General features: G+C 49.4%; 2 pseudogenes; both read left to right on the top strand.

Annotated features, from left to right (window-relative positions):
* The first annotated feature begins 1616 nt into the window (after positions 1–1616).
* Positions 1617–18985, top strand: LOC137232902 (GMP synthase [glutamine-hydrolyzing] pseudogene; annotated as a pseudogene).
* A 275-nt stretch (positions 18986–19260) lies between these two features.
* On the top strand, positions 19261–20200 carry LOC137233034 (GMP synthase [glutamine-hydrolyzing] pseudogene; annotated as a pseudogene).
* Positions 20201–22308: the final 2108 nt, after the last annotated feature.

Raw genomic sequence — 22308 nt, 5'->3', positions numbered from 1 at the left:
TGCCCCGTCTGTAAAAGTGGAGGGCCACCCCACCTCACAGGACAGCTGTGAGGGAAACGTGTAGTGGACAGAGCACACGGTCAGCGACGATTAGCTCTCTATTTCTATCATTACCAGTAAGTGTTACTCTGTTGGTGGGAATGTAAACTGGTGCAGCCACTATGGAAAACAGTATGGAGGGTCCTCAAAAAATTAAAAACAGAGATACCATGTGATCCAGCAATACCACTCCTGGGCATATATCCAGACAAAACTATAATTTGAAAAGACGCATGCACCCCTATGTTCATAGCAGCACTATCTACAATAGCCAGGATATGGAAGCCACCTAAATGTCCATCGACAGGTGAATGGATAAAGAAGATGTGATTATATATACATATGTGTGTGTGTGTGTGTGTGTGTGTGTGTGTGTGTGTAATGGAATACTACTCAGCCATAAAAAAGAATGAAATAGTGCCATTCGGAGCAACATGGATGGACCTAGAGATTATCATACTAAATAAGTCAGACAGAGAAAGACAAACACCAGATAATATCACTTTTATGTGGAATCTAAAATACGACACAAATGAACTTATCTACAAAACAGAAACAGACTTACAGACGTAGAGAACAGACTTTTGGTTGCCAAGGGGGAGTGGGTGGGGGAGAGAAGGATTGGGAGTTTGGAATTAGCAGATGCAAACTATTATGGGATAAACGACAATGTCCCATTGTATAGCACAGGAAAATATATTTAATATCCTGTGATAAACCATAATGGAAAAGAATATGAAAAAGTATATATATGTATAACTGAGTCACTTTGCTGTACAGCAGAAATTAACACAACATTGTAAATCAACTATACTTCAATAAAACTAAAAAAAAGACAAAAAACAAAAACAATAAAGTGTTACTTATAGATGCAGTGTACTGAAAAGCTATGCTTCCACCAAGCAACCGCTTTTATTCGAAATTGTCAATGAAACATACGTACAAACACACACACATCATAAATGCACAGCTTGATGAGTTCTCACAATTCCACACCCAAATCGAGAAATAGGACATTACCAGGATCCCCAGGACCCTCCCCCTACTATCTTCCTATTCATTGCCCCACTCCCAAAGGTAACAATTACCTTGACTTGGAACTGCATGGATTAGTTTTGCCTGTTTTTGTACTTATTATATAAATGGAATTTCATAGCATGTACTCTTTGTCATCTGAATTCTTTTATTAAACCTTCTGTTTGTGCGGGACGGGGGTCATCCATTCTGCGACTGACTTCCCTTTGTCAGTGAATTTTGCAGCTGATCATATTTTTATGGAGCTGAAAGCCACAATAACGGCCCACTTCCAGAAACTCTACAGGATCCCCCCAGAGTCATTCTGTACACTCATCTTGCCCTCGCTTCCCCACATTTCCCCATGAACTTTATTCTGTCTCTTTTGGTGAAGTGTAAGAATGTTTATGACTTGTCTCACATCCCATTTGGAATAACATATTTGGAAAAATAATAATAATAATTGAATGAATCTTAGTTCTTCTTCCTTCCCTAGTCCAAGCTTCCTCTCACTATACAACTGTTTTAGGAGGATAATAATGATGATGTTGATGACAGTGATGATGGAAGAGGCAGAGGGGAAGATGATGCGGAAGAAGCTGACGCCGGTGATGAGAGGTAACGCATTTTATGTTGCGTAGTATGTGCCCGGCCTTATTGTAGCCTCCTGACCTGTACTGACTCATGAAATCTTCATCACAACACACTTCTATCCCCATTTTCAATGAAAGAAACCAAGGCACAGAAAGGCTAAAGTATCTTGCCCAAGGCCATCCAGCTGGAAGGTGGTAAAGCTTGGATTAGAGCCCAGCCTGAGCGGTCTAGTTTTGGAACCCTGCCCTCAGCCAGCACCCAGGACGGTCATCGAAGGACAAGGATGTCCTCTGAGCCATTTGTAGTGTCATCCCTTTAGAGTCAGTGCTCCTGGTTTGCTCCCCTGATCCTCTCTGTTACCAAAGCACCAATGACAAGCCTCAGTTGCAGTCTTGCACAAGTATATGTGTGTGTGCGTGTGTGCACGCACACACACACACGCCCACACACACGCAGGCACACGATGCTTCTGAGCTTAATGCAAATGAGCACACACCACACAGCAGAGCAGTCTCCCGCCACACTTCCCCCCGTCCCACACCAGGTGTAATTATCACTGCCTTTCAGCAGAGCCATAGGCAGCCTTCAGTGGCATCAACAAAGGGAGAATCTCTGCAAATCAAGCTGCCCTGCTTACAGAGGAAGAGCCACGGCTGCCTGGGGAGGCTGATCCGAGCTGTTATCCTTGGGAGAATCTACCCAGAGGCCCCACCAGAATCTCCATTCACTGACTCGATCCAGGCTCTTTAGACACTTATTTCTACACTTCACAGCCATCCCATAAAGCAGGAGTTACCACTTCCACTCTCCAGTTGAGGAAACTGAGGCTCCGATAAGATGCAGTCAATTAATGGAAGCCTGAGCAGTCTGGTTTGATTTGCCCTGAAAAAGAAATCCCGGTGTTTGTTAAGGAGAGAAACACACTGATTTTGGGGTTTTTTTCCCCCAACAAAATCAAAGGGACTGGGCCCCCAGAGCAGGAGCAAGGGAGGCCTTAGGTTCAACCCAAGTCACAGTGCAGGTGCAAAGGAAGCTCCCTGGCTGTCTTTCCTCTGAGCAGAGCAGGCTCCTCGCCTCCAGGAGCTGCCACTGCAAGTGGGAATAACGGTGAAAATACGCGTTGACCTCAGGCTCCCCAGGAAAGCTACTCCCGTTCTGGGTCCTTCCTTGGGCTTTAGTCCTTCTTACCACTTAATGTCTCAGTAAATTTTGTTGATAAGTGGTCTATGCTTTCTCCAAGAGCAGTAAACACCTTGTAATTTATAAATCATTTCATCAATAATTGTCTGCAGAAGAAATGAAGCAACCAAAGGCTGGGCGGCGAGGATGGAGATGAAAGAAGGACCATCCGGTACAAGGGTGCTGCTTAAAGAAACGGAGACAGGCACCCGGGTGCTTAGAAAGGACTGTGACTAATTCCTGTTGTCACGCTCAGAGCAAAGGAGTGATGCTGAACGTCCCAGGTGCCTGGCATTTCTCAGTTATTATTTCTAACCCATGTGGCCAACCTGCACAGCCAGCATCATGGTCCCAGCTCTCACACGTATGGTGGCTAAGGCTCACCTTGGGTGAGTAGTCTGTCCAAGGTCAGGCAGCCTGCAGGTGGCAGAGCCAGGATCCAAGCCTAATTCTGGCTGCCTTCAAACCCATGCAGGCTCCCAAGGCCACCTTGGTCTCCAACGGACGATGGTTTTTAAGAGCACTTGACTGCAATCCATGGGAAGATATAGATGGGACGTCTCCCTGGGCTGGAAATTGTCCCTTCGCCCCTTGGGATCCCTCTGCCCCAGGAGCTGTAGGGCACTGCGCCCGTGGCTTTCTTGCCCTCTGGCCTCTGGGAGGCTCTGCGAGTGGGTAGCTCCAGCAGGACATGGAAGGATGGAGAGTGAAGCTAGGGGTATTTTCCCTCCTGGCTTCCTTCCTGCTGGGTTGCAGCAGCCTGGCTGTCCCTCCACAAAAGGCTGTGGCTCCTCTCAAGGTGGCCTTTTCTATAGGACTCCCCATTGGGTTCTGGAAAGCACTCCCTCCCTACGTTCCTCCTGCCTCAGGGGTGGTAGCAGCCCTACTGCTGCCAGCCCCTGGTCCTGCATCCATGCTTTCCCTATTCTCCACCTTTGTAAACAGTCCGTGAAGCCCGGTGCCAATTATTGTCATTGAAGTGTGTCTTCTGTTTCCTCTTGGGACATGGACTGGCACAGCGACCCAGTACGCATGCGTACACACACACACACACACACACACACACACACACACACACACACACACACACACACACACACACACACACACACACACACACACACACACACACACACACACACACACACACCCCGAAACAAAAGTTTCAAGGAAACTTCCTATTCTGCCATGCCCTACCCTGCCTCACCAAATAACTAAAATTTTTTCATGGCCCGCATTTTGGAAAAGTCCATGTTAGACTACACCCACGGTAGCATCCACAGTGATCATCTAGCCCAATCCTGCTTTTTTGAAAACTGAGGTTAGGAAAAAGAAGTACCTTGTTTACAAGGATGTATTGTACAACACGGGGAATAGAGCCAATATTTTATAATAACTATAAATGGAGTATAACCTTTAAAAATTGTAAATCGCTATATTGTACACCTGTAACATATAATATTGTACAGCAACTATACTTCAAAAAAAAAAAAAATAATTGATCAAGGAAACTTGCTCCAGGCAGAGTCCGGACTAGAATTCGGATGAAGTGACCGCCGATCCTGCTTGCAGCACCTAGACCAAGTCCTGCTGCCTTTGCTGTGGGGACCCTTGACCCTCCCATGCCTTTCTCTCCCAAAGAACCGGCTGGAGTATGGTTATCTCCTTACTAACCAGCTTTCGCTTCTCGTTTCTAGTCTTTTCCAAGGCCGCCACTTACTCTCCCACTCACGAATGGCGTCACCACGGTTGATGGGAGCCTCGCTCGTCGGGGCTGGAAGGAGACCAAGCAGTCACTCAGTCCACCCCTCTCACCTCACAGGTGAGGAAGCGTGTCACCCGAAACAGGACCCGCCACTAAATCAGCACAGGCCTGATTCACAGCACAGTGGCCGGGATCCAACGTTAGAGAGAGAAAGGAGCGTGGCCTGCAGCACGGGCAGTCAGGGAGCACCTCGGGAGTCAGGGGGTGCCCCGCCATGGCTCGCCACAGCTCCCCACACCCTCCAAAGGCAGCAGAATCACGAGGAATTCACAGTGGAGGGAAGGGGAGCCTGAGGTTTCACCCTGATCATAAGCGTCTGGGTTTCCTCCTGAGAAAATCTCCTGGTTTTCCTCCCATAAGGGGGAGATGACTCATGATCTTGAAACTGAGCATGACCCTGTGGGGCTCCTGGGCCTGGAAACCTTTCAAACGGTTGCTAATCAGGGAAGGGAGAGGATGCAGAGACAAGGGAGGAGCAGGCAAGAAACAACAGGGCAGCCTTGAAGCAGGGTCCTAGTGCCGCCTCAAGCTGATACACATAAAAATATCTTGAGCTCTTTACAGATCTAAAACCCCCAACAAATGGAAGACGTCAGCATTCATTCCAGAGAAGATCACAGTTTGGTAACCTTGCAAAGCTCATCAGGAGACCACCTCAGACCACATTAAAGGACTGCAGCAACCCCCCTCCCACTCTGACCCTTACCAGCAACTCCGCCCTTGAACCCTTGCTATAAAACTCCTCACCAAATTCCCCCAGGTTGGGATGCACAGTTTTTCAGGGCACGAGTCCGCTGTGTCCCCCTTTGCCTGGCAAAGCAATAAAGCTATTCTTTGCTACTTCACCCAGAACTCCGTCTCTGAGGTTCAATTCGGCACTTGTGCACAGAGGCTGAGTTTCGGGCATCATTCTCAGTGGTTAAATCTCCTCTCCCAGTCCCTGTGGCCATGGCCTCCATAGTGGGGCACACAGAGGGTTAGAAAGCAGAATTGAGGGGGGTAGGGAGGAAATATTACAATTCCTATTTGTATTTATTTTTACCTCTAAAAAATGTTTTCCTTCTATTACTTAATGTCGTAGCTTTCAGTATCACATGTATAAAACTGACAAATTAATACCCTTATTTTGGGGGTGATAGGTAAAGTGTGTTCATTCTTGGGATACAAATCTGCAAAGGCTCTGCTCTGGGGAACCGGGGACTCTCAGAGTGTGGGCTGCATCAGAATCACCCGGGGAGCTCGGTTCAGGGCCCACGCCAAACCCGCTGCAGCAGGTTCCCTGCAGGGCCAGCAATCTGCATGTTAAGCAAGCTCCCCAGGGAAATCCATGGCCACTAGCCTTTGCAGGTGGTCACTCTGGACTTTGCCTCTGTAGCAGTTGGGAAGAACCCACTTAGTCCACAGCCATCCCTCTGTCCCCATCCCCAGAGCTGCGTCTCACAGAGAAATAGGTCCTGGCAGCCCTGTCTTCCATGTGCTGCATACAGGGTGCTTGGCCAAGGGGTAGCACGGGGCTGAAGCCCTTGGGATGTGCACCCTGACACGGGAGCTACCTCTACCTCGAAGAAGGGGCACCTCTTTTCTAGTTTACCCAGAGCTGCCCTGAGGGCTGGCGGTGGCTCTGGGCTGCTCTCCATCTGCCTGCTGGGGGAGCCTGACCTTTCACTAGGACCAGACTGGGATCACCACAGCAAGGACAGTCCCTGTGAGGGCAAGAGGGGAAATGTGACTCAGACACGCCAAGACCGGCCTAGGGTTAGGCAAACACCCCCGAGTCTGGCCCAGGGTTTAGAAAGAACTTCCTGATGTGAGCGTGTTAAAATGGAAAGTCACGGAAGACCCACCTCAGGAAAAGGAGGAGAGAGAAAAAGATGGGATGGAGAAAAGGCAGATGAGAGAGAATAAGGCAGAGACTGAAAGAGGAGAATAAACAATTACCCTTGAGGGGTGGGCACAGTGAGGAGTGGGCAGTAGTCACCGTAGCACATCTGCCCAACAGGCAGAGCTGGGGAGAGGGTAGGTGGTGGGTTATGGCTCATTTTAGGAAAAAAATTATGCCCCCTGCTAAGGCAGGAGACAGACGGGCTCCAGGCTAGATATTTACAACTGGCTTCCTGTTCACACTTCCTGGGGTGAGAAGAAGTTGGGCTTCAGGCCAGACATTCATTACCAGCCCCGTTTACATTTCTGAAACAAGAGACAACCGGGCTCCAGAACTACATAGTTATGACCTGACTCCTGTCTATATCTCGAGATCTGCACCTCGATATAAAACCTAGCAACAGAAATAAGGTAAATAACAAGACGTTGGACATTTTTATGGCAGGGACGGAGTAGGACTAAACCCTGTTAAAAGATCAAGAGGTCATACATTTCCCAACCTTAGGGCAAGGGAAGTATTGCACATGCGCAGAAAGGCTCCTTGGGGGTCAAAAAGGAGGTGGAACCACCCCATAATAATGTGATGCTAAGGCCATCCCATAGGCCTCTGGGCTGAAATCCATTTTGGAAAAAAGTTGCACACATATGTGGGGGAGGCTCCTAAGGCAGGTCAGGTGTGGAAAAAGAAACCAGATAATTGGCCAAAGGTACACAAAGACCAGGAAGAACCAACCTGCATAAATGATTTAATCGCCTTTTTACTGCATTCCTCCTCCTTAGGGAGAAAGCCCACACCCTTTCTCTCCCGTGGGCATCTCTGCCTCGCTTCTATCTTAACTAAACGGTTTCTCTGTGTGCTCTCCCACGTGTTGTTGTGCTACCTCTCTAAAAATAAACTTTGTACCTGTTTTTATAGTTTTGCCTCCATGAGAAGTGCATTTTTTACTGGGGGCAAGAGCCAGGGGGTGTGGTGGCTAGGATTTCCGGTTTTCATCCAGGTTACATAGGCTCAATCCTGGGCAGGGAATTAAGATCTCGCTTCACACCACCACTCACTGCTGCCTCTCCGAGATCACCGCAACCCTCCAGTCTGTATATTCCTTCACACTGGCCCAAAGTGGCTGGAGTAGGAGAGGAAGACCAGGGATGCTCAGAGTTTCTGGGACTTTCCCTGGTGAAGGTGAGGAAAAGCATTTTGCACTGTCAGTGTTTTTCCATTGGCCACTGGAGCCTGTTTACATTCGTGTTTTAGCATCTGAGCCGTAAATCAGCAAATGACCTGTTGGGCTGTTTTAACCAGGATGCCTGCTGATGATGACATTTCCACTGCTGATATGCACAGGTGGGATTCTACAGGGTGACTGCTATTATCACATCATCAGGAGTTTATCTTGGGAGCATTTGGGTTTTGCTGATTTAATAACCAAGCCCTGGTGTCTGTGCCATCAGGGAAATGTTTAGTCTGATGAAGGAACAGGTGAGTCCAGCATCTTCTCCCATAGGTCAGGCCAGAGCTTATTTAAGAGAAAGTAAAAGGTGCAAGGGGAACATTTGCTTGTTTAATTGGCCATAGATTTTCCTGGCAATAATTTGCAGCAAGATAAGGGACCTCTTCAAGGTCATGCATCTTGGCTGGCTGGGTAAGGAAAAGGACTTGGGAAATTCTGGGTGCTTGGTTTTTTAAATGAGTTTGTTGATTTCTCTCAGACTCATCCATCAGCTGATGAATGTCTATTGTTTAACTGATGGTTCCTGCCCAGCTGGCCTGGCTCTCTGCCTGGACATGCTGTGTCTGGATAAAGGCAAAGATGGAGGACTTGCCCTGGGGTCTGGAGTGCCAAAGCCCTTGTATCCAGACCCCCAGGCATAAACCCTGCCCCAAGGTCAATAAGCCACTGAGCCTCATGGCAGAGAGGTAGCTTGGAGAGAGAACAGGCCACCTCTGCATGAAGTGGGATGGACAACAGTGCCTGTGTCCCAGCTTGCACAGGTCCAACACCCTATTCCCGGCCCAGTGATCTGCTGGAGCAGAACCTGTGATTCCTCGCATTAATTCCTGGGGTTTAGCACATGGCTTGACACTCAGCAAATGCTAAGTGCTGGAATAAATGAATGAATGAATGTAGCGACTTGCCCAGGGACACATAGCTGGTGGTGGCACAGCCAGGATACCCAAGACTAACGCTGTGCTCCTTATACCCCCCCCCGCCACTGTCTACCAAGGGGTTAAGTACACAGGCGTCTGGCCCCAGACCCCTGGAGTCTGAGTCCTGGTTTATTTCCTAGCTGCGAGGTGGCTGTGGAGGCATGCCTCTCAGATCCCTCTTCAAGGAGGAATTTCCTGTTCAGTGATAGGAGGGCAGTTAGCTGAGAGCCTCCGGTTATAGCACCTTCAGGGGCCACCTCACTTCTGGAGCTCAGGCCAGTTCCTCCCAGTCGGGGCCAGCCAGTGACCCAGCATGGCAGGTGCTGGGGCTTGGCCATTTCTGCCCGGAGCCGGACTCGTCTAATGGGCAGTCTGCTGGGGAGCTCCCCATTGGGCGGCCTGAGATGCTGCCGTTGTGCGTGACCTGGTGAATGGTGGTCTGAGGCGTTCCTGCCCCTTTCCCTCCCCCAGCTTGCAGGTCTGCATTATGGTCTGAAGGCTCTCTCTGCCCAAGGACCATAGTTTGCTATGTAATAAATATGATGACACTGCCCAGGGATAACTGATTCCATCACCTGGACCACAGTGATTGCTGGGGGAGGGAAGTAGAGGGAATACATAACCCAGTTTGGGCCAGTGAGTTATGAGATGCATGGGGGGGGGCTTCTCCAAAGCTCCTTCTTCTTTTATCAGAACCTCTCAGAGAGAAGCTGTTTATCTCCAGATGGTTCTGTAGACACCAATGTGGTGGGATTGGGGGGAGGGTGGTCAGAAGAGAAAACTGACCCAGGAGTAGAGTGGAGCCCAGGGAATCACAACAAAATGGGGCCAGAGTCCTGCTAACAAGGAGAACCCCTGGATCAAACCATGCCTGAAGCCAGAGACTTTTCAATAATCTGAACTTTTCAATAATTCATTCAGTTATATCACCTGAGACCAAGCTAAGTGTTCTAACTATCATTTACAATGAAAATAATCCTGATTCAATTAGGGAACAAGAAAAGAAAAGAGGGATCACCCACCCACCACCCCAGGCCAGGTCACAAAGAAATGAATCTCTGATGGTAAAATTTCAAGCACATGAATGGCAAGGAAATCTCAGGAAGAGGTTTGGGGACAGAGGATTCAGCAGATGTTCCCCAACCCAGATTTCATAGGCAGTGGATGCTCCAGGATCCACCTGTGGCCTGAGAGCTGGATAGACAGAGGCCAGGGTTACAGTGGTGGTATTCACACCAAGTGGGAAACAGACCAACTCCCTGGGGCAAGAAGAGAGGAGAGCCAGTCCATCTGCCCACACAAACACACCCAAAATGAGAGGAGCGGGCTTCCCTGGTGGCGCAGTGGTTGAGAGTCCGCCTGCCGATGCAGGGGACACAGGTTCGTGCCCCGGTCTGGGAAGATCCCACATGCTGCGGAGCGGCTGGGCCCGTGAGCCATGGCCGCTGAGCCTGCGCGTCCGCAACGGGAGAGGCCACAGCAGTGAGAGACCTGCGTACGGCAAAAAAAAAAAAAAAAAAAACCACCTTTCAAGCCAGGGCTGGGTGAGGGGGTCCTTCCTCAGGCTGGGAAAGGGGATCACAGGCCACACCCGGTGGCTTTTGAGGGACACACCAGTCCAGTGCTGCCAGCTGGCCTGACCCTGAACGTGGTTCAAATTCTGGCGTGGGCTCTGCGCCGTGAAGTGATGGTCGAGGTGAGGATGTGGCTGTGGTCCGAGCTCTGCCCTGATGCATCAGGTGAGCCTGGACTAGTCACCTTACCTGGGACTCAATCCTTCTTCTGATAATGAGGGGTAGTTCCGGAATCAGTGTTTCTCAAAACAGGGGTCTGTTGGCACTTGGGGTGGCCAGTTCTTCCTGTGTAGGACTAGTCCACACATTGCCCCAGGGGGCACATTCACTAGGAATCCCCACTGTCCCCCAACCCCGCAAGATGGCCCCAGCCACTGTGACAACCCAAAACCACACACTCATATCTCAACACATCTCCTAGGGAGACAGTGCCAGCCCTGGCTGTGGACCACTCTCCGGTAGCTTTCCTGAACAGCTGGGTGGCCTCCCTGTACCTCAGTGTCTGCATTTCAGAAATGGGGATGATAACGTGCCTGCCTCATTGGGCTATGAAGCTTAAATGAGATACTGCTTATAAAAATGAAGAATGGTGCCTGGCACACGAACGATAAGCATTACCCACAGTAATCAATAATTAATCAAGCATTACCCTCCCAAGTATCTGTTATCCAATTTCAATCCTACCTAGTACATGCCATTATTCCCATTTTATATCTGGGGAAACGGAGGACCTGAGAGGTGAAATAACTCGACAGATTTCAACAATGGCTCAGTGTGACTTCCCAGCCTGGCCTCTTAACGGCCCATTTGCAGGGGACATGACAAGGCCAGGCACTTACTGGCTTCTGTTATAGGATGTCTGTACTGGGGGGCTGGAGAAAGTCGGGACAGGACCTGGGGCTGATTACCGTCAGTTCCAGAAGACGGACTGGAGGTGGAGGCCTTCCTGAATCTGCCCAGCTACATGTTTCTCTGGTACCCTGTCTGTAAATCCAAAATTCAGGTCAAGGAGGTTTTCTCCTTGCTTGCTTAAGATGGCTCTAAGGAACAGGACATGAGGGGCTGAGCTCAGGGGACCAGGTCTGCAATAGCAAGGAGGCTGGGGGCAGGGAGTACAGAGTGTGGCTGGAGAGGCGGCGGCCGGGGGCGGCTGCAGGAAGGGCATCGCGCTGGCAGGACACTTCCTCCGTGATATCCTGGGGCAGCAGAGGAAGGTGGGCAGGGGACAGAGCCCAGAGCCCATACCACGGAGAAGCCACAGAAAGCTCCGGGAGACCCCACGGGATGGCAGTCAGGCCCTCGCTATGCCCAGACACCCTGGCCTTTCCTTTCCTCCCACCTCAGGGCCTTTGCCCTGTGGTTGGTTCTGCCTGGAATGCTTTTTCACCCACATTTTCCCACACCTGTCTCCTCCTTATTGCTGGATCTCACAGCTCAGAAAGGCCTTCCCAAAACACCCCGGGTGAACCAGTCACACAACCCTGCTTCTTAGCGCTTAGCAATGGCAAGAATCGTTTGCTGTTTATCAGTATAATGTTCTGAGAGCCTAGAACAGTGTCTGGCACTAAATAGGTCCTCGGTCAATATCAAATGAATGAATGAAGGACGGAGACACACTTTGCGATGGCAGGGAAACTTCGGTCTGAGGGGAGACGCGGCCCCGCCCTCGGGGAGCCCCGGCCTGAGGGGAGACGCAGTTGTTTTCCTTGCGGCAATAGTCATCAGCAAGTACTAACCAAATACATAATCCTTGCAGGCAGTGCGGCTGAGGAACCTCAGGCTTACAAGACTGTCGGAAGACTTCCCGTAGGAAGCTGCCTCTGACAACTGGAGGCCCCGCATCTTAGACCCGTCAAAGGGGTCTCTCCCTAGTGGACCAACACTGTGCTTTTAAATCAGAGCCAATCAAAGTGGTCATGCTCATATGTGGCTGCTGAGTGTGATTAGTGACAAACCCCAGAGATCTGTCACCACAGGTCCAGACACACCTATGTGACCACTCCTTTTTGCAGTATAAATACTTGTCTGGCTCTTGATTGGAGAAAATGTGGTCACACGCCACCCTCTGCTTGGAACTTCTCCCCTCTTCTCTGATCTCATGTCCTATCCATATCCCCATTTATAGACTCCAGGACCGTGGAATGGGACGCGGACTCACATTGCAGTCTGCCAGTGGCACCTACCTGGAGTTGTGCAGTGCACAACCTCTACAGCTGTGCTTAGCAGCACTGGTAAACTCCCAGAGTCTCAGGACTGAAAGGGACATCAGAAAGCCTAAAGCACAGTCACTCAACCTTAAAATGAAGAGCCTGAGGCTGCTGGTGGAGACAAGGCTTTTCCAAGGCCATGCAGTGATGCCTCAGTGAAATGGCTGGGCTGTGGACCCACAGCTCTTGGCTCTCAGAATGGCACCATGAGGTGTCCTCTGCCGTCCTCCCTCCCCTCCTCTAGGGCTCTCAAAACGCCCCCTTCCCTCCCCTTCAGCACACCCTGTGCGCCCACCTTGGTTCTGTGCTCTCATTCAGAGTCAGTACATGCCATGCTTTGGGGTCTTCCTAGGTAAATCACATCACCAAGCTGTGGCACCCACCACTGGTCCGCTCAGAGTGGGGGGCCCCTGCCAGAGTGGGTCCGCATCTGTACAAGGGCTAGTAATGGGGGAAGGGAATGACGAGGAGGTGGGGAGGACCCCCATGTTTCCTGGCAGAGTAAAAACACAGAGTCAGACACACTTGGGTAGGAGTTGCTCTGCCCCTCACTCTACTCCGCCAGGGGTGTGACCTTGGATGGTCCGGTCCACTCAGCCCTTCTGGGCTCCAGATGTCTCAACTATAAAGGGAGGTAAAAATAACCCTCATTTCTCCCCCCACCCCTCACCCCAGCCTAGTAAGGATTACATAAGGTAATTGATGCGAGGGACCGAGCTTGGCTCAAGCCACGGCTGCACCTGCCCCTCGGAAACAAGCCCTCCTCCTGGAAGCCTTTCTCAGCCTCTGTTCTGCATGTGTGTTATGGCTCTTCCCCGTGGAAGCCGTTTAAAGGCAGGAACTGCTACTGGGAAGAGAAAAAATCTTTGGCACAGCCCAGCCATTACCAGAGATGTTTAACCAGCCCGCATTCAAGGCAGAAGGACGTGCATGGAAGCGTTTTATCTTCCTCCCACAAAGGGAGAGCAGAGCCCTGTGCCAAGCTGAAATGAAGGCTTGATTTTTTAAAATAGACATTTAGGATTCACTGATGCTTTGCTAACCCCCAGTCAAATCACGACATCAAGGAAAGAAAAACTCCATTTTCTGCTAAGATGTTGAAATGGCCCTTTCCAATTAAGCGGTGGGCTCTGGGAGGGGGAGCCCAGGCAGGCGGCCCACAGCCGTGTCTGCTCATCTGTGTGTTTCTGGGTCTGTGAGCACCTCGGAGCTGAGCCCACGTGTCCTGGGTGAGGGGGCTGGCCTCCAAGCCATCCTGCCCTCTGGGTCTCCCACCAGGCTGGGTCCCTGGTTGTCCCTGGGAGGGATGTGAGACCTGTTAGTTAGCAGTCACTTACATGTTTTGCATACATCAGTAGGTCTGATCATCTACTTCGAATTAGCAAAGACCAGGACTCTCACAAGATTGCCCACGAAACACGACTACGTGCTAATAACACCATCCATCTGAAACCCACCGTTCCCCAGCTCCCCATGGCTGTCTGTCAAGAGAGCACAGACTCATCTATTAAGACTCAGCGCAAGGGCGGTAATTAAAGCAACAACGACAAACACTTGTATGTCCCTTTCGCTGTCAGTCACGGCTCTAGCTGCTTCCGCATATTAACTCATTTCATCTTCGGGTAACTGTGATGCTTTAAGAATGGCCACAAATCCTTTCCGCTCTTCCCACTGGAGAGTTTGAGTCTCAGTCTTCTCACTTTGAACCTGGGCAGGCCCGGGGTCCACTTGATGAGTACAATGTGGTGGAAGCGATACCGTGCCAGTTTCTAGAGCAGACCTGAAGACACTAGCAGTTCCACCTCCATCTCTTGGTGTACTCTCTTTGGCAGCCCTGGGCCTCCACGGAAAGAGTCTGACTAGTCCAAGACTGCCATGCTGGAGGGACCACATTCACGTGCTTTAGTGGACAGTCCCAGCTGGACCCAGCCTTTCAGCCATCCTGGCCGAGGTGCCAGACACGTGAGTGAAGCCATCTGGGACTTTCCAGCTGAAGTACCATTGAGTGACCTCAGCTGATGCCACGTGGGGCAAAAGCACCAAGCAGCCAGCTGCCTGAGTAACTGACCACAAAATCATGAGGTATAATAAAATGGCACGAGTACTTTGTTAGGCAGCGGTAGATAACCAGGACAACCTTCTGAGGCAGGTCCAATGGAATACCGTTTGACAGCTGAGAAAACTGAGACACAGAGACGTCAAGTAATTTGCCCATGGTCACACAGCTAATAAGTGATGAAGCCAGGATTCCAAACCCAGACAGCCTGGTCCCAAAGTCCATGCTCCCTCTTCTCTGAACCCTAAATTGACTATTGTTCCACTGTCCTAACATCTCTTGAACTTACCCATTGGTAAATCTTCTCCCTTACTGGATGCAAAGGCTACTGAAAGGCAGATCCCAATTCTTAGTCAATGCATAGCCCTGTCCTGGGACAGAGGAAGAGTGCTCAGTGTTTGCTGAGAGTGGAGGGGGGTGGGGGGTGGATAGATCGATGGACTGATGGATGAACAAATGAATGGGCTTGGATAGGAGACAGCCTGGAGAACGTGGAGGGGCTAGAACTGTTTGGGGTACGGGCTTATTAGAGGTGCCGTGCGAGGATTAGCATGAGGGAAGCAGAGGAACACCACACACCAGGCAGAGGGGTGCAAAGACTCCCTTGACTGACTGTGTGGTTCCCCACCCTCTCCTCTCCAGGGCCTCACGAAGAGTCACTCTTTGAGGCTAAAGATTAATTCTAAAAAAACACTTCTATTTTAGTGTTATATGTTGCCTCCATTCTTTTTTCTCCCCCAGCACAATTTTAACAAGGACCCAAAGCTTCCACTAATAGATATGTCACGTACCTGAAATGTCTAGTCACCAGCCGAACACTAATTTTCCCTGTGAATGTCCTGGTAGCCCAGGCAAAAGGGAAAATACATTGTAGTTAAGAGCTCTCATTTGGGGGAGATTTGCTGACCTCTTAGATCCAGAACCAATAACCTTGCAGAAGGCTCACCTCTGACCCGCAGGCAGGGAGTCCCTCCACACTCAGCCTCTGGACACATGCACCCCATGTGTTCACCACCAGTCCACCCTGGACGCAGTGGTGCTTATTCCTAACTCCTCCTCTGCTGTGCTCAAAAGGGCGCGGGCTTGAGTTCATGCATCTCTCAACCATGAATCCTCAGTTCTGCAGATGCCGTGCTTATTGCCAGAACAGTCAGTGACCGCAAGGTCTTCCAAACCTCTGGAAACTTCTGGAGAAACAAGAGTCCCTGGGCTCCTCCCACCAGCACTCTTCTCTTTAAGATTCCAGGCAAACAAAGATTTCTATTACCTTGTCCAAGAGTATTTTTCCGGGAAGAATGGTTATGCTGAACCTCAATGGAAATTTCCACTGGGGCTTCTCTGTTTTCTGGAACTCATTACACAGAGCAGCGTTAAATTTACAGGATGCAATCCCTTAGATGTGGATGCTTAGGTTATATAGTTCACCGGAGCAGATAAAAAGAGGCCAACAGACTCATCTGGAGAGATGAAATTTCCCCTGCAAAGAGGGTGGTCTCTGCTCAGAGTTCAGAAAGAGAAGTCTGTCCTTCCAGGACATAGATGGCTGTTACATAGATGGCTTTGCATAGATGGCTCTTACAAAGGATGCTGGATAACATAACAGTTGACCCAGAGATGTTCATTGTCTCATTAACCTCCTGAGAGTGACCAGGACAGCAAACTCTGAGCTACTCAGAGAGAGCGTCGAGAACAACCAGGCACAGCAGTCGCCCCTCCTGCCCTGCCCTCACCAGCCTCTACCACTTGGCTTTGCTCAAGGCAGGTAATGAACAGACTTGAGGAAAATGCTTAATCCCAAGCCAGATGCCACATTCACTCTACCAGGTCTCCTCCCTGCCACCTCCCACCCCAGCATGCACACGCACACACAGTTTCCCCAGTCTCTGTGTTATGGAACTAATCTACTTTACTACCACCTTGAGGAACATGTGAATCACTGAGCAAAGACAGAGAGAAAGCTGAAGATAAGTTATTTTTGGAAGGTTGTCATTTTGAAGCCCCAAAGGCAGGCTTCTCCAGGGTGGGTGAGGCCGTGGAAGTGACAGGCAGCTGGGGCCGTTCCCTCTTCCCTGAACAGCCCTTTCTCCCCCACACTCTGGACCTTTGCACTGTCTGTTGCCTCCACCTGGGATGCCCTCTTCTGATCGCCATCTTTTCCTGGCAAAATGCCATCTGTCTCTCTCGAGGCCCAGATATTCCTGATCTCCCCACCCCAGCATAAGCTCCCCGAGCTTAGGGCCCTTACCACTCATGTCATAGAGTTGCTTCATGGCAAACAGTGTAGACTCTGGAGCCAGTGGCCTGGGCTCGACTTAAGACTGCTACTTACTAGCTGTGTAATAGGGAAGAACAAATCTGACTCCATATTGGATCTGTTTCTTTTACTTTCACCTTTGCATTCCATTGCTTTTGCTACAAGGTAAGAATGTTGCCTGTAGCTTGAAATATACAGGATAGCCCATTCTCAAGGCTCTGACCTTTAAAGGTATAAAACACTGTTCCATTCATACAGAGATACAAAGTTGCGGAACAGACAATAACATTTGTTTTGTTCGAGGTTTATAGGAACATCGTGACTGGACCTACAGGGACAGCTGCAAGGACAAAGGATTCTGACACCAAGAGGGCGGCAACGATCAATAACACCCCCTCCTCTTTTACTATAAGAGAAGCCTGAATTCTAACGAGGGTAAGATGGTTCTCTGCGAAGCTAGGCCACCATCTTCTCCATTTGCTGGCTTTCTGAATAAAATCACTATTCCTTGTCCCAACAACTCGTTTCTCAGTTGATTGCCCTGTCATGCGGCGAGCAGTACAAGTTTGGACTTGGTAACAGCTGTGCAACTTTGCACAAGTTACTGAATCTCTCCGTGCTTCAGATGCCCCTTCCATGAGATGAGGATGATAACCATGTCTACCTGATTAGGGTTGTTGAGAGAATTTTAAAAGCAATGACTGTAAATTGCTGTCATTATCATTATCCCTAGGGACTGCGTGCTCAAGGCTGGGCACTCAAAGGAGCTTGGAATGCCTCCTGAACTGCAGTGTGCGAATCAGGAATTGGCTGCAGTCCGCTAGGGAAGTGGTGATTGAGAGACAATAATGCAGTCGGGGCAGCTCCAGGAGTAATATGGGGGCCCAGGGACGGGGTGGGGCTGGAGGTCCTGCCCAGCTCACCCTGACTGCCTCTACCACACCCTGAGATTTTCCTCAGCACCACCCCCATCTCCTCCTCCAGGCTCGGGGACCATCTGAGAGCAGACTGGAAAGGGAGCTCCTGCCTCAGATCTGCCCTGCAGGGAGCTGCAGCCTTGGTAGGTTGGAAAATGGTCACAATCCGCGCTTGGGAGGAGGAGAGGCGCAACTGTGATTCACAGTGTCTGCCAACTGCCAAGGTGTAAATACTCCCAGCATGGCGGGCTTCAAGCTCCTGACACGACGTCACTGAATACGGAGTTGAGAATGGATGGGCAGTTCCCTCTATTACACGGCAATATCACTATATGCCTACAATAGATGTAAATTACCTGAAGCACGTGGATCACAGTAAAATACACAGAATTAGAATGTAGCTAAATAATTACAAAGGAATAGGTTGCAAACATGTATTTCTTTTTGATATAATAATTTAATATAATTTTAAATCACGGTTGTGTCGAAAAAGTAGCTGTCAGGATGCCTAAAACGGTTGGTTGTTTGGCCTGAGGTGACCCAGCACTGGAGCCTACCCAGCTCTTTGGTGGGGCTAATGGCAGACTCAAGCCAAGAAGTACTTCCCACAACTTCTGCTGCCAGTGTCCTTGTCCCCACGGTGAGCCACAGCCACCCCCCGCCTCTGCAGGAGACCCTCCAACACTAACAGGTAGAGCAAATGAATCTAGAAAATTATATGGAGTCCAGTTCCACCCTGAAGTTGGCCTGACAGAAAATACGAAAGTAATACTGAAGAATTTCCTCTTTGACATAGCTGGGTGCAGTGGGACCTTCACTGTGCAGAACAGAGAACTTGAGTGCGCTCAAGAGATCAAAGAGAGAGTCGGCACATCAAAAGTTTTGGTTTTGCTCAGTGGTGGAGTGGACTCAACAGTTTGCACAGCTTTGTTGAATCGTGCTTTAAACCAAGGTCAAGTCATTGCTGTGCACATTGATAATGGCTTTATGAGAAAACGAGAATGTCGGTCTGTTGAAGAGGCCCTCAAAAAACTTGAAATTCAAGTCAAAGTGATAAATGGCGCTCATTCTTTCTACAATGGAACAAACAGCTCTACCAATATCAGATGAAGACAGATCTCCACGAAAGAGAATTAGCAAAACCTTAAAATGACTACAAGTCCTGAGGAGAAAGGAAAAATCATTGGGGATACTTTTGTCAAGATTGCCAATGAAGTAATTGGAGAAATGAACCTGAAACCAGAGGAGGTTTTCCTTGCCCAAGGTACTTTATGGCCTGATCTAATTGAAAGTGCATCCCTTGTTGCAAGTGGCAAAGCTGAACTCATCAAAACCCATTATATCCACTACCAAACGTAAGGTAGATAGCTAGTGGGAAGCAGCCGCATAGCACAGGGAGATCAGCTCTGTGCTTTGTGATCGCCTGGAGGGGTGGGATACGGAAGGGTGGGAAGGAGGGAGACGCAAGAGGGAAGAGATATGGGAACATATGTATAACTGATTCACTTTGTTATAAAACAGAAACTAACACACCATTGTAAAGCAATTATACCCCAATAAAGATGTTTAAAAAATAAATAAATAAAATAAAATGTTTTAAGTCACAAAAAAAAATAAAATAAAAATAAAAAAAACATTATAACGACACAGAGCTTATCAGAAAGTTGAGAGAGGAGGGAAAAGTCATAGAACCTCTGAAAGATTTTCATCAAGACGAAGTAAGGATCTTAGGCAGAGAATCTGGACTTCCGGAAGAGTTCGTTTCCAGGCATCCATTCCCAGGTCCGAGCCTGGCAATCCGAGTAATATGTGCTGAGGAACCTTATATTTGTAAGGATTTTCCTGAAACCAACAGTATTTAGAAAATAGTAGCTGATTTTTCGGCAAGCGTTATAAAGCCACATACACTATTACAGAGAGTCAAAGCCTGTGCAACTGAAGACGCTCAGGAGAAGCTGGTGCAAATTACAAGTCTGCATTCACCGAATGCCTTCCCGCTACCAGTTAAAACTGTGGGTGTGCAGGGTGACTGTCGTTCTTCCAGTTATGGGTGTGGAATCTCCAGTAAGGATGAGCCTGACTGGGAATCTCCAATTTTCCTGGCTAGACTTATACCTCGCCTGTGTCACAACATTAACAGAGTTGTCTATATATTTGGCCCACCAGTTAAAGAACCTCCTACAGATGTTACCCCCACTTTCTTGACAACAGGGGTGCTCAGTACTTTACGCCAAGCTGATTTTGAGGCCCATAACGTTCTCAGGGAGTCTGGGTGTGCTGGGAAAATCAGCCAGATGCCGGTGATTCTGACACCTTTACGTTTTGATCGGGACCCACTTCAGAAGCATCCTTCATGCCAGAGAGCCATGGTTACTGGAACCTTTATTACTAGTGATTTCATGACTGGTGTACCTGCAACCCTTGGCAATGAGATCCCTGTAGAGGTGGTGTTAAAGACGGTCACTGAGATTAAGAAGATTCCTGGTATTTCTCAAATTATGTATGACTTAACATCAAAGCTCCCAGCAACTACTGAGTGAGAGTAATAAACTTCTTGTTCTGCTCCAAAAAAAAAAAAAAAAAAAAAAAGCCTGAAACTTCAGCAATTGGTTCTCCCCTCATTAGTAACCCTGATACTCTTTGTAGCACATACCTACCTCAGGACCTTTGCACCTACAGTCTCCCCTACATGGTATGCTTTTCCCCAGATAACCCTGTGATTCCTTCCCCACTTCCTTTAGCTCTAGCTCCAGCAGCACTTTGTCACTTATTAAAAGACCTTCTCTGGCCATTCTATATAATAGCAGCACCCTTTCCCTCAGTCCTTCCTAACCCCCAGCTCTGATGTATTTTCCTCCAGAGCCCTTGACACCATGGACACTCTATTTGTTCATTCATCATCCATCCTCCCCCACCGAAATCCCCACAAGGACAGGGATTTCTGTCCATTGTGTTAACTGACCCCCAGTTAAATTATGTCTGATAGCAGGTACTAAATATAGATCCACAGAATAAGTATCTACAGCTGTCCAGAGTCTCCAAGGTGCAGCCACAATTATCTCATCAGCTCTTAGCAGCAGGTAGTTATGACAACTCCCATTTTACAGAGAACTCCTTCCCCTACCACAGAAGGTATGAGGTTTGGGGATAAATTGACTTCCCCAAGATCACAGCTAACCAGACAACCTGCCAGACCAGTATTCCAATCTTGTGACCACACACCCGGGTTCTGCCCTCAATACTGCAATGCCTCTCAGAAGAGCAGGGGATCTCCCCTGGGTAATGCACCCCTGAAGACCCAGGATTCGCAGGCACACTAGGTATTACCTCTCTTGAGGCCCCAGTGAAGTTCCTGGGACACATTAACTGCTCAATAAACAGGTTTCTAAGTTGAAGTCAGACAAGTTCTTTTCCCAATGCCCTCCCTCACCCTCGCCCTGCACGTTCCCAAAGTCCCATCCCTCCACCTACAAGATCTCCTCCGCCGTTGGGAAGCTCCAATGAAGCTCTAGGGTGAAGCTTTGTCTGCTAAGGTTTCAGCCATTTTTTCAGGTCAGATGTAATTGCAAGCGTCCTCATCTCCTAGCACGCTACCTGGCACAAGAACATGCTCAATAAATAAATTTGATTGAATAAAGCGTGTGTGTGTGTGTGTGTGTGTGTGTAGGTGAGAGGATGAAAAGACTGCTACACTGACGGTGGGGTTTCAGGTACCCTATGAGGCAGGGAAAGGAGAGAGGGTCCTCTGGAACCACAGTTGTGGGAGCACAAGGCCGAGAGGCCACGAACCTCCCTTCCCTGTCAGTCCTGAGACAATGAGTCTGCCCCAGAATTTAAAAATGTGTTGAAAGGGGAGCAAAGGGGGCGGCTCCTTTTTCTGATGACTGGTGAGCCCAGCGCCTGCTCAGTTCTCCTTGTTATTCTTAGCAGGGATGCTCTTCCCCAGCAGGGAGGAAGGAGGGGCGGGGGAGCTGGGCTCCGCAGGTTGGCTTCCAGAAAATGAGATGTCAGCTGGCAGGAATGAATTAATAAAAGGAAGTGACCCCTGCTGACCCAGACTCATTCTTGGTAAATTTTGGATTCTGGAAGTTTCTCCATGGCCTCCACTTCTTCCCAGGGGAGCCACGGAGGCCGGGTGTGGAGGAGTGGATGAGTGTGCAGGTTGAGGTGGGGGTTTTAATTATCTGCTCCCCAGCTCTTCTGAAAATTACCTGCTTGTAAAGGGGAAATACTGACGGTTTCCTGGACACCTTTTTTTCTGGAGAGGACCAGAGGCAAGCTGGGGAGAATCCAGGCCTTCGGGGAACCTTGGGTAACAGGAGCTGGTTGTGTCCTCAGTGATGCAAGGCTTCCCAACCTTGTCCAGTGCTACCAATCACCTGCTGTAATCGTTAAGCAATTCAAATTCTAGGCGATCGCTGTCACATTAGCAGACATGAGACTCACCTGGAGAGCTTGTTCAACCAAATGGGGGGCCTGGGCCCCGGCCCTCGAGATTCCGATTCAGCAGCCCTAGTGTGGGACCTGACTGCGCAAGTGTAACAAACCCCCGGGTGTGCCGGGTGCCTGTGCTCCTGGGACCACACTTTGAGAATCACTGCCCTAGGCCAGCTCGCAGCTTGCTGGCCCACAATCTCCAGGGGAGGGATCGGTGTTTTTCACAACTTCCCAGGCGATTCTCA

The sequence above is a fragment of the Pseudorca crassidens genome, chromosome 10 (assembly GCF_039906515.1).
Source record: "Pseudorca crassidens isolate mPseCra1 chromosome 10, mPseCra1.hap1, whole genome shotgun sequence".
In the NCBI taxonomy this organism is placed as follows: domain Eukaryota; kingdom Metazoa; phylum Chordata; class Mammalia; order Artiodactyla; family Delphinidae; genus Pseudorca; species Pseudorca crassidens.
Note: the sequence above shows the minus strand (reverse complement) of the source record. Positions and strands in the feature narration are given on the sequence as shown.